At 41.3% G+C, this 11336-nt stretch overlaps 1 long non-coding RNA gene across 1 annotated transcript; it reads left to right on the top strand.

Annotated features, from left to right (window-relative positions):
• Window positions 1-23: 23 nt before the first annotated feature.
• On the top strand, window positions 24-10448 carry LOC147062896 (uncharacterized). Its single transcript, XR_015067962.1, has 4 exons — window positions 24-141; window positions 2648-2697; window positions 3409-3539; window positions 10088-10448. It is a non-coding gene; the product is annotated as an uncharacterized LOC147062896 (long non-coding RNA).
• The last annotated feature ends 888 nt before the right edge of the window (window positions 10449-11336 follow it).

Raw genomic sequence — 11336 nt, 5'->3', positions numbered from 1 at the left:
CTTCACCCAGACGAGAATGACCAAAAAATGCTGCAGTTCACATAGTGGTCAAAAGAGGTCAGTAGCTCCCCATATGAAGTTTGTGAGACGACGTTTGAAAATCAATTGAACTATGTGTACTTTGCAGCGGGCCAATCACAGGTTAGTGAAATAATCCAATTAGTAATTATGTGACTAAATTGCGTACGATTTGTAAATTGCCTAAAAAAATGGCGGCAGGTGTTTGTTTTCTTATATTCTCTCAACCCTCCTTTTGGATTGGTTTTTCAACAACAGCAACAAGGCTTTACGGTTTTAGTCACCATATTCTTGTATATGTCAATTAAACTCTTAAATTCAGCCAAGTTTTCCGTCCATCCAGGTGAAAGGCGGAAGTGAAGTTTACCTGTATCGGCAAAAGGCTCAAAGGGATTCACAATTGATCAATATTGACCTAATCCTTTCAACCAAAAAGTCAGTCGGAAACATTTTACCATGTCCAATCTAAACATAATGGTTAATATTGCGTTTATGGAACAAGGATATTTTGTGCAGTACCGCCCCCTACTGTCGACTGAAAGTGACGTCAAACTGTCCACGGATCTGTTGCACAATTTCCAAAATTCTTCCTACTCATGAGCCTTAAATTTTAACATCTGGCCTTTTTACGGTCGACACATCATTTACACGACTTTACAGGCAACTAACATAAATTACAGTCATAATTACACCAAGACTTCATCCGTTCGTTACTATGATGAATATATATTAGTTAATAACAGGTAAACTGCATTAACGAATTCTAGATATTGAATGCAAAAACTGCTTGTGTAAGAATAAATACTGGGACAGAACACACACACACACACACACACACACACACACACACACACACACACACACACACACACACACACACACACACACACACACACACACACACACACACACACTAGTGTTCCTACTGCCACTTAGATGTTCTCTGATTTCATCAGCGTTTGACTTGTGGAAGCAAACTGGCAACGGGAGCATTCGAGTTCGTCCACATGGACACTCTGTGATGGCTTTTCACGTGGAGTGTGGTGTCTTCAGTAAGAAGAGAGGAATAGGACTGCTTATGTGATTTAGTGTCCTCGCAGGCCACCGCTGGGAATGTTAATTGATGCCTTTTTTGCAGGCTGACAAGAAGCAGAGACAGAGTGCAACTCATGAGAGGTCCTCATCATAGGGCCATATTTATTTGCACGTCCCCCCCCCCCCCCCCTCCCAGTGAGACTACTCACATTTTGGAAAAACATCTGCTTTTAGCAGAGAATGGGAAAGAATGTTGTTGTTTGGTGTGTTTTTTTTCTCGTTTGTGTTCCCAACATTCCATGCTGTGCCATACATAGGAACACAGAGGCTTTATTTTGGTACGGTGATTGAACGTAATATTTCTTTGGAGATCGAAGGCCAGGTTCTGGGTTTGAGTTGAGACGATAGTCTATATGTCCTAAGAACAGCAACATTAACGCTAGTGTTCTAACCAATTTCTTTTTTTCTTATCCCCCAAGTTGTGAGCTTGAATGTCTAAGCCTCATTTGTGGGTCAAGCTGAATACTTGTTGAGGATCAGGCAAACGTGCCTCAAGGGCTGTGTTGTGATTTAATGCTGTGCTTTTCATTTTCTCAATTGCTCTTGGGGCCTCTTCGGAACGTAAGAATCCCATCAAGAATGAATATTCAGGGAAAACACTCGAAATCCAGTGTCTGAGTTATAAATGAATGAATGAATGAATGAATAAATGAATAGATAATTAGATAAATAAATAAATAAATAAATAAATAAATAAATAAGATGTTTAGTGTATTGTAATTCTTGATCCTGAAGCAATTTAATATAAGCACAGTTAGATTTTTTTTTTAATTCCAAGCTGTTTTAAACAGATGATTGCCCAGGAATGGTCATTAGACGTAAATGACGTCGTGCCATTTTCTTCAGAAAGTTTTAAACAGGCCGCTGCTATGTTTTAACACGAGTTGTCGAAAGTACTGAATGTGTTAGATCACGTCAAGTCGTACACGCAATCAAAGGTCATGTAGATAAATAGACAAAGTAGAACATTTACAAAAGCCTAGCATAACTTTGTACTCATAGCGACACAAATCGTTTTTTTTTGTTTTTTTTCTTTACCGTCATGTGCATTTAATTTTATTACTATGTCGGGATAGTACAGGAAGCTCTGGGTCATGATGTGGCTCGGCGAAACTTTTTTTTTTGCATGCATGTTCACTTTTCAGGGGAAAATAAGAGACAAGCCTGTGTGTTTACATCTTTCTTGCCATCTATCTATTTTAGATTTGGCCACTTCCCCCCTCTCCGCAAGCCAGCCTGTGGGCCAACGTGAATGACTGAGACTTGGGCTGGCGTTTGAAAACAGTCCCTATGTATGTGCCTTACTCACTCGGAGGCGGCGCTGGTGGTGTACAAAGAGCCATTATGTCGTGTGCTCTGCCTGCTCAGCGCCCGAGCGGCCCTCGCTCCCACACAGGAAATGATAGGTTGGAATTTTGTGGGGGGGGGGGGGGTTGGAAAATCCAAAAGCGGAATCAAGGAATTGTAAGAAAACAAAGATGGGCTAAGGACAATTGGGACTGATCAGTACTCGTCTGCATTGTTTGTGTTTTAGGGTGCTGGACAACAAACAAGATGTTTGCAGCAAAACTAAGCACACACACGGTAACATGAATGCTGACTTTTATTTTTTTTACATATCTTATCACATGACCTCCTCAGGACATCTGACTAATGTGACTTACACAATCGCATGACTTGCATATATCACCAGATTTACACATGATTGTAGTCAGCTCTGATCACTTCCATGACGGCGCAGACCTCCCTTTTTCAGGCCAACATGATCAACACGGGCTCTGACTCGCCTACGTGTAGTTATGCCGCTCCAGATTTACGAAAAACAAGAGGGCTTCATATGTAGTAAAATGCATTTTTAGGAGCCCCCCCTCCTCAAGTGTGAGGTCCGTAGAGACTTCATTAATTGTAACGTGTAGGTCAATGTGCAGAACCCGTTAAAGGTGCACAGCCGCTAACGACAAGCAGATGCTGGCTGCTGACTGACCGAAAGTCCGGTTAAACTGTCAAAAGTTTTTGCATTGATTGACATCTCAATAAGTCCCAGACCTGACTGAAGGGAAGTCCAAGCAAAACCACAAGCTCTCTTTCAAAACCTTCAATAATATTCAAAACTCTACATTAGAACTGTCATCTTCCACTCAATCCCAATGGTGTGATCATGTAGCTTAGCATACACTCATGATTTGGTGACAAAGACGCTAATAAGACAAATTCCATCAAGGGACATGCCAGCAAATGTTAAATCAGCTTGCTTGTCAATATTGCCGGTAATGACAGTTTCTTTTCACTTATCAGCTATCCAGCCTGAGAGAAAGAGTTTTTTCGATGAAGGACTTAACAAGCGATCGCAGTCCTCTCGCACGTGCAAAGGAACAGCTGGGCCTCAACTTCTTCGCCAGCAGCAGCAGCAGCAGCAGCAGCAGCAGGTCAGAGCTAATTGTTCTCATTTTCTAATCTTTCACTCACAGGCGGGGTGGGGACTTTTTTCGTAATATGTGCGAGCATTTCAGTAGCTCATGAAAACAAAACGAAGCTTCGCTAGTGTGTTTCAGTAGTGTGTGAGCAAAAAAAAAAAAACTGATGAAGCTCATGTTCCCACACCTCCACTTAGCAAAACACATCTCTATTTCCTCCCTTTGGTTGTCCTATCTGATCCCACTCCAACCCAGTGGGGTCACGTGGAACTGAATCAACAGGTGGTCGTCGAAGGGGGCTCTCGGTAGCACCCCCGCCTCCGCCTCCGCACCCCTCCCCTCCCTCCTCCATGTTGACTTTAGCCCAAGAGTCACTTCTTCTGGCTCCTTCCGCCGTGCTTCCTTAAACGTCCACAAAGGCCTTTGGAGCGGCGGTCACTTGATACGGAAGGAGGAAAGCACGGATGCGCCTTGAGGAGAAGCTCATTCTACTTGGCTGAGCAAATGGGAACATCTGCCACTCCTCTTTTTGACCTGCATCTCCAAACACACACACACACACACGTCGTCTGAGAATATGAGCACGTTCCAGTCGAGGGCATCGGAATGCTGAGATAATGTTGAGATAAGCAGGGTGTAGTGAATGGGCTTGATTTTGGATGAAGATGCACACTGGGAGGATGCCTTTGAATGTCTCACACTTTTTCAAAGGCCTCAAACACTTTTGAGAGTGGAAAAAGTTGCCTCATAAAGAACGTGAAGTTCAGGCTGTGTTGATATTAGCCGCTTTGTAGCTATGTGGCTAGCTGCTGTTGCTATTCTCAAATGCGGCGTCTTTCATCGATTTGTTTTTTTTCCCATCTGTCCATTTTAACTTTTAATAGCACTTTAGTGAGCTGAAGTGTATCCCAGGTGAATTTTGGGATACACCTTGGACTGGGCAATTAAGTGGGACATAAAGACAAACAACAATTAACCCTCACATTGTGACCATGATATTTAGAATGAAATAAATAAAAAAAAGAGCATGAATTCTTGATTTATTATTCTTAATCCCGAAGACAAAATAATAATAAAATTTAAAAAATGCCGTTTTTTTATTTTATTCAATAATTGGTTAATTTGTCATGTTAAATCAATGATGCAGTAAAATAATGTCACTAATGACTTTTGTATCATTATTTGTTGTATTTCATCAGCTAATTGTGTGGGAAATTGTTCAAATTTCAACAAAGTGTTTTTGAGCAAAGTGAGATTCCACTAATGTGACATATCAAGCATGTTTGTACATTTCCAATCTTGAACGGGAACCAAAAAATGTAAAGTAAATGTCGAATGACTCACACACATCTATTCTTCCACAGCAAATGCTAACAGAGGCTCCGGGTTAACCATTCTTAAGTCAAAACAGACATGGCTTGCCTTGTGTGGTTGGTTGATATTTGTCAAATGTCAAGAAAACGAGGCTTTTAAGGAACACTCCTCCGCAGCTTACAAGTGGAAGAATGTCCATTGATTTGTGGATCGCAGTAAGCACGACACGGAAACAATGAAAATGTCTGCGGATTTATTTGGGTTTGATTTCAAAAAAATATGCATACATGGGAGAGAAAGTAAACATTCATCACACACTATGACTTTAGCTTCAAATCCAAACGAGAGCACGTAGGAATGCTTTCTCGTTTGACTCACTCGTTTAGTAGCTAAATATACAGAGCGTTCGCTCACTCCCACACAAAATGCTGTAATTCATACAATTACAATAAAAAAATAAAATAAATCTTAACTCATACTGCCGTTAAAAAGGACTCCTATCTGTGATAACTGGTCAAGAAAGCAAAATTAAATCATGCAAGGGATATATACAAATATTAGCTCATTAGGTTTTTTAGATGAATAATATTTTGTCACGTACATCCAGTTTTGGTGATATCTTTAATAACCAACCACTTTAGTTAAAGGTTAAGCTATCCCATTAAATCCACTTGAATAGATTCCTTCAATAAAATTCTAGTGCCCACCAAGCAATTCACCCTCCCATCGTGTCGCCGACGTCGCATCCAGCCAGCGTCGATTGTTTTGTGGAAATCCTTCCGATTACGATTGCATTGGCGTTCACCGCGGGAGGTCACGCTACACAATATGAGGCCGGGGTGTCGCCTCACCGGGGTGCAAGTGAGGGCTAATCATACTAACAGATGATCAGCTTCTCTATGTGTGTGTGTGTAACAACATTTGCCCGGCTGTTTACACTGTGCTGCCGCAGTTGCCTTACACCTGTGCTTTAATGCCCCCCCCCCCCACACACACACACACACACACACACCGTGAAACCAGCAACCCCAACCCACCTTAGTTCTCATTTTACATCCTGCATTAGCACTTAGTGCTGCACTACAAAGAACAATACATATTCAACAGGCGTACCAGGTGGGATCACGCACATACGGGCCCCCCCCCAGGGCACCACGTCTTATCGTTTCATTCAAATGGAGCCTATCAAAGACCTCCCACCCCTCCCTTTCCCTCCTCATCCGGAAAGCAGACCTGAGCGGGGCAAAGTGCAGGAGAAAATGTGGGAATGTGCTTCTGAGCACGCTCAAGGTGCCCTTGAGCAAGACACGGTATACCGTTTGCATATTTGCTTTTTTTATTCTTTGCTTTGAATGAGGCACTCTAAAATTCTTGTAAGGTCCCGGAATGTATTATCCGGCGATAACTCCGAGGTCACGCACATTTGATGACACAACCATTGTTAAATAAGTCATGTCATCATACAACCTTGACTGAGTGCACAGGCTTTGAAAAAAAGATTCGCAAATGTCATACGTCTGGAAAATTGAGTGACTGCCAAAGTCATGGCCTGTGTTTCAGCAACCTCATTTTGACTTGTTTTTGTTTCGTGTTTGGTCACGTCAAGTCTATTCTTAGTTCTTTTCTGGGCAGGCCTGTTCCTTGTGTCAGCCAATGACTTGTCCAGCATTTGTCTCCCAATTGATGAAAGTTGCCGACACTGCTTCTAGTGAGTTCAATTGAGTTTTCAATGTAGTCATATTTAGTATTTAGTCAGAAAACGCACTAGAATAACTAACTATATTCTGCTCGTGAGGCAAAACTGTGAGTGGAGGTGACGAGTGTGGTGTGGGGGTTTCCGGGGAATTTAGGGGGTTCTGTGCTTTGGGGTGAGGGGCTTTGTGAAACTGGAGACTTAAGAGGGGCACATGTGAAGGGGGAGGTAAGACGGGGGGGGTGAATGCGGCTATAAAATGTTGCCCCTGCCTGAGGAGGTTCACCTACTTTCCCGCAGTTAGCGTCACAGGTGTGTGTGTGTGTGTGTGTGTGTGTGTGTGTGTGTGTGTGTGTGTGTGTGTGTGTGTGGAATCAATGCCACACTGTATTGTAATTATTGCAGCAAGGGTGAGTAAACACAGCAGTGGAGGCAGATGTCCCAAAAGTCACTATAAACTTATTTTTATTTTATTTTTTTCATTTTAGGGATGATTGTCATCATTAGCATTTACAGCTTTTCGCCTCCATTTGCCAATTTTTGAAAGCAAGCCATTTCCTTGCCCTTGGCTTGTCGACACATATGACAAAGTTGGTTGGGAATTCTTGCACAGTGAATCAGGCGTTTGTTGAAGGCCATCAAGTTTATCAAAAGTGGCACTGAGGTTTATTCAGGGTCAGATTTTTAAAACATTTTTGCCAGGCAAGAATTTGTCAACTGATGAGCAATGGGCAAAAAGTGAGACACCCTGTACTTTATTTTGAAAATCTGCAAATCTCCACTTATCAAAAATCCGTCCCTGCACTGAGCAGATCTTGACATTTAGAACCAAAACATGAGCAATCTGTTCTAGGCTGGCAATCATCAAAGGAGTGTTCATTTTATTAGGATCGTTAGTGTGTTGTGCTTCAAAAACTGGACCTTGGCAAAAAGCAGTAATCATCAATCACACTATTTTTCTTCTGAACTGGAAGAAATCTTTCTTACTATTTTATTTATTTTATTCGTGGATGTTGTACCCCCCACACTTTTATGACACTTTTCACACCCTTTTTCTATTTTTTTTGCTATTAAAGGAAACGTTAAATACTATTTTTGGTTAATGCAACAGTTAGCTCTGACCGAAAAATTTGATTTCCGTTATCACGCCGCCTCACAGACCAAACTGTTAATTTGGCTTGTATCGACAGTCCGTGATTATATGTGTGGGTTTGCCTAAACATTTTTTATCAGCTTTATTGAATGGGTGCCAGCAAATAAATGATACAATTGTTTATGTCTGAAATGTTAACAGCTAATCTGCAACATTCCATTCCAACATTCATCTTTTGTTTGGCTTGGAAGTGAAGATTAGTTAGCGTCTTCAACAGAATACCTTCTTCGCACTGCCAGTCGATTATTATTTATTATATATTTAAAAACAAAACAGGTTTTGTATTTTCTAATAATGTTACTACTAGCATGTGAAAAGTGAGATGACCCTGATTGTAAGGTTCTCCAGGTGGCAATTATTAAGACGAAACAAGGTAACTAATCCTAATCCCTGTTAAGTGACTCGTTTCTGCCGGCTATATGTCAGGCTAATCTTTCTCTGGCGAGGATTTAAACGCGTAGAACATGACACGCGGCGACAGTATGTAAGCCTACTTACTTTCAAAACAGATATCTTATAGACCCTCACAAAAGCAGCAAAATCATAAAAAAAAAAAAAAACCGCATGAGAAAACACTTTCTCCTCCAATAACAAGCGGTTAGCTAACTAGCTAGCTGGCTAGCGATAGCATTGCGCCAAAGAAAATGGCTCCTACAAATTCGTATGTTGCACAATTGATTTCCTGAATTATTTGAGTTTACCGATTAAACAAACAAAACATCATTTATCGGCCCTCATTATTGATAAGATTGTAGTTTTGTTATGATTATCTTCAATTTTGCTTAGACCGCTGCGAGAACAGACGACAGGTCTCAATTGCCAACAACAATTTGGATTTAAGTGCTTTGCAAACTCGGACAGCGGTTGCCCATCGCTCCCACGTTCCCTCCTGCGACTGGGTCACGAGATGATGCCTTTTCGCTCCACGCCTTTCGGGGATATCTCCTGTAAATGATGACAGGCTATTAGTGGGCCAGCTGCTATTGAGAGCGTCCATTATGCTGGTATGAATCAATTTCTTTGCGCCTGTCACTCTGATTGTGGCGACGGGCAAAAGAAAGCTCCGTCTCCCGCCGCTGGATCCTTTCACGGTGGCAAACAGTTGTGCAGGCATAAATCCAACTATTGTTCCTTCCTGTCCTCGCCATTTTAGAGGAATACTGTACAAAGCACGCAGTTGGGATTAAATATAAATCTCTCTGCATTTTTTAATATTAAATTATAGTGGACACAATTCAAGGAAGCAATTCTATCAAAAGAAACAATTCTACACGGCCTGTTCAAAAGCCTGAGACGAAGATAAATCATTTGGGTACTTTTCCCACCAACAGGCAACCACTACAAAGCAGTTTTATTATTATTATTATTATTATTTCCTATGAGAGTGGGAGTAAGAAACAAGCAGTTGAAATAATGTGGTTGCAAAAGTGTGCACACCTTATCACTGAGATGTGGCTGTTCAGAACTAAGCAATCATATTTACATTCCTGTTAAATGAGACTCATCTCACCATTTACAGCACGTCTGATTACCCCCAATTAAAGTTCAGATGTTCTATTGGGCTTTTTCTGCCAATTTGTTGCTTTTGAGCAGACATCTGAAGGTTTTGTGCTAACACTCACTGCTATTTTGAGCTGTTAATTCCGTCTTTTGTGAAGATTTTGTTGCTGGTGTATGCTAACGCAGTGTTTCCCATCTTTATCAAGCCCAAGCAGGTATTTCACAAAATCTCACGGCGCACCACCAAACAAAAATAATCACAAAAAGTATTCATCCTGAAATAATGTGGATTCTGTCTCCATTTAAAAAAAAATTGCTATCACTTGTGAGTCTCCGAGCATATCGTGACCCGTTTCTGTTATGAACTGTATCTTCTGCCATCTAGTTGGCGAGCATTTGATGTTTGTTTTTCTATCCCTGTCGCTGGCATCTTTTTTTTTGCAGTCCCATTTGAGGCCAACGTGAGCAGGCAAGCTTTTGAGAGGGACTGAAAGGCACAAACATGACTACAAACAACATAAATCAGCCCTCGCATCTGATAATGAACAAACAACTGTTGTGTTTTGACCCCAAACAATCCACTTTGACCACTTCTCTAGCTAACCACAATATTGATAAAATCAGCTCATAGCATCTGAAGCGTTGATAACCCTTGTTTACGCACAGATAAGTAATTTCACCAATTATTGTTGCTCCATTTGAACAATCTTAAGTTCTTGGCTTTGTTCTTCACTTCAGCCGCAGGAAGGAAGGGTGGGGAACTGAGTCGTAATACACTAGGTATCCTTGGAATGCTGTGCTTTCCACCTCATTACCATTTTTCATTCATCAGCAGGGCCTTTCGTGGTGATTTCATTCCATATGCATGGTGATGATGAACCAATCGATTGTCTGTTGTAGTACCACGACTGACCTGTAAGAGGCAGCAAGGAGACACAAGGCATCCAGACAGCTGGGACACAAAAAAAAAGAAGAAAGTGTTGTTATTGGTTTTGTAGTCTGTAGTAGATCACCACGAACTTGTGACATGAATCCCACATGGGCAACTTGCACAATTGTAGTCGGGATATACTCGTTTTTTCTTGCCAGCACTTCAGACAATAATGGCAGCGTGTTGAGTTATTTTGAGGGGACAGTAAATTTACAAGATTACATTGTTGCAAAGTGTCATTGCTTTACTTGCTATAGCATGGAAATATGATATTTACAACAATGTGAGGGTTGTACTGTACTCTCTTTTGTAAGATACTCAGGATGCTGTTCGACCTCTACAGAAAATAAAATAATGATATAATAATATCATATTCATCGTCCAATTTTTGTATTTGCAATTGTGCCCCACTTTTGTTGTATCAGCACTTTCCATTCAACTTATCCTCAGTAGTACCAACAGACGTGAGGCAGGACGACACCTTGGACTGGTCACCAGCCAATCACAGGGCAGATCTGGACAACTCCAAAGTTTTCAATGAACCCTAAGATGCATGTTTTGGGAATGTGAGAGGAAAACGGGCTACACGGAGAAAACTCACACAAGCAGCAGCAGATGCAAAGTCCACAGTGGAAGGAGAGAGTCTGTTTTCAAACCAATGACCTCTGAACTGTGTGAGGCAGATGTGCTAACCAGTTGACCACAGTACCACTTATCTTTTACTATTCTATTCTTTGGTCAGCTGCGCTCGGCTCGCTATGACCCCGTGACCCTAATGAAGCGGTGTTGAAGATGGATGGATAATTACTTGGACCCCCCCTCCCGCCATGATAACTACATTTATTGATAAAATTTGCTTCTTTTTCAAAAAAAAAAAAAAAGAATTAACTATTTTACATACGCAAATCAACTTTTTTTTTAATTGAAAACAGTATTTTTTAAAATAATGAACAATTTTACAAACACATTTGAACTTTTTTTTTTTTTAACTTCATCTACAAATGATCCGAGTTTTGAATATCAAACCCAAAACGTTTGCCCACCTCTGCTCACTGATCGAAATCGTGTATTGATCCGCCCTGTGCCACTTTCTTTTTACAACAGTAACTTGAAATTCCCGATGGTTCTTGAATGCAGCAAAGGTTTCTCAGGAGGAGTTTTCCTCCTCCTCCTCCCCCCGCCCCCCTCCTCCCACGCGCCCACGCGCACATTCCAGCA

The sequence above is a fragment of the Syngnathus leptorhynchus genome, chromosome 1 (genome assembly GCF_054491065.1).
Source record: "Syngnathus leptorhynchus isolate UIUO chromosome 1, UIUO_Slep, whole genome shotgun sequence".
Taxonomy (NCBI): Eukaryota; Metazoa; Chordata; class Actinopteri; order Syngnathiformes; family Syngnathidae; genus Syngnathus; species Syngnathus leptorhynchus.
Note: the sequence above shows the minus strand (reverse complement) of the source record. Positions and strands in the feature narration are given on the sequence as shown.